The sequence below is a fragment of the Etheostoma spectabile genome, chromosome 21 (assembly GCF_008692095.1).
Source record: "Etheostoma spectabile isolate EspeVRDwgs_2016 chromosome 21, UIUC_Espe_1.0, whole genome shotgun sequence".
In the NCBI taxonomy this organism is placed as follows: Eukaryota; Metazoa; Chordata; class Actinopteri; order Perciformes; family Percidae; genus Etheostoma; species Etheostoma spectabile.
The window spans coordinates 21,354,836-21,355,263 of record NC_045753.1 but is presented as its reverse complement, the minus strand read 5'-3'; the positions used below and the strand labels follow the sequence as shown (position 1 = coordinate 21,355,263).

Below are 428 nucleotides of genomic sequence, written 5' to 3'. Positions count from 1 at the left end.
GGGTTCGACTTGGGTCTGTGCCAACATAGTCACTGTGCCAAAGCGCTGGGTGCTGGGGACCACTCCTCTTACCGGCAGAGCTGTGGGAAAATCAAAACCAGGTTGCTCTTTGCTGCTCCGCCAACAAAGACAGAGTGATGATGTGCCTGCAGAGGCCGCTGCAAACTTTTACAAATACACTGAGTTGTAACAAAGCAAGAGAAGTAGTAGAATTTGTAACATTGCAAATGCATAGAGTACAGGTTGAAGTCTGGTGCACCACAGCTGGTCCCCAAGGCTGGTGCCAAGTTTTCTTGGAGCATTTTTGGAAAAGTACATTTTATGGTCAACTTTTTTATTAGCCACTGTATGTGGTCACTGTTATGATGTAAATATTGTTCATAAGAATGATTAGATTCAATTGGTCTAATAAATGTTGCAACAAAAAA

The 428-nt window shown here is 43.0% G+C and overlaps 1 protein-coding gene across 1 annotated transcript in view; it reads left to right on the top strand.

Annotated features, from left to right (window-relative positions):
* ccdc78 (coiled-coil domain containing 78) overlaps positions 1-428 on the top strand; it is a 7,354-nt gene extending 6,926 nt beyond the window's left edge. The window contains exon 14 of the mRNA XM_032502745.1: positions 1-428. This exon is cut by the window's left edge and continues 1,064 nt beyond it. The gene's annotated coding sequence lies outside the window, so the exon portion shown is untranslated.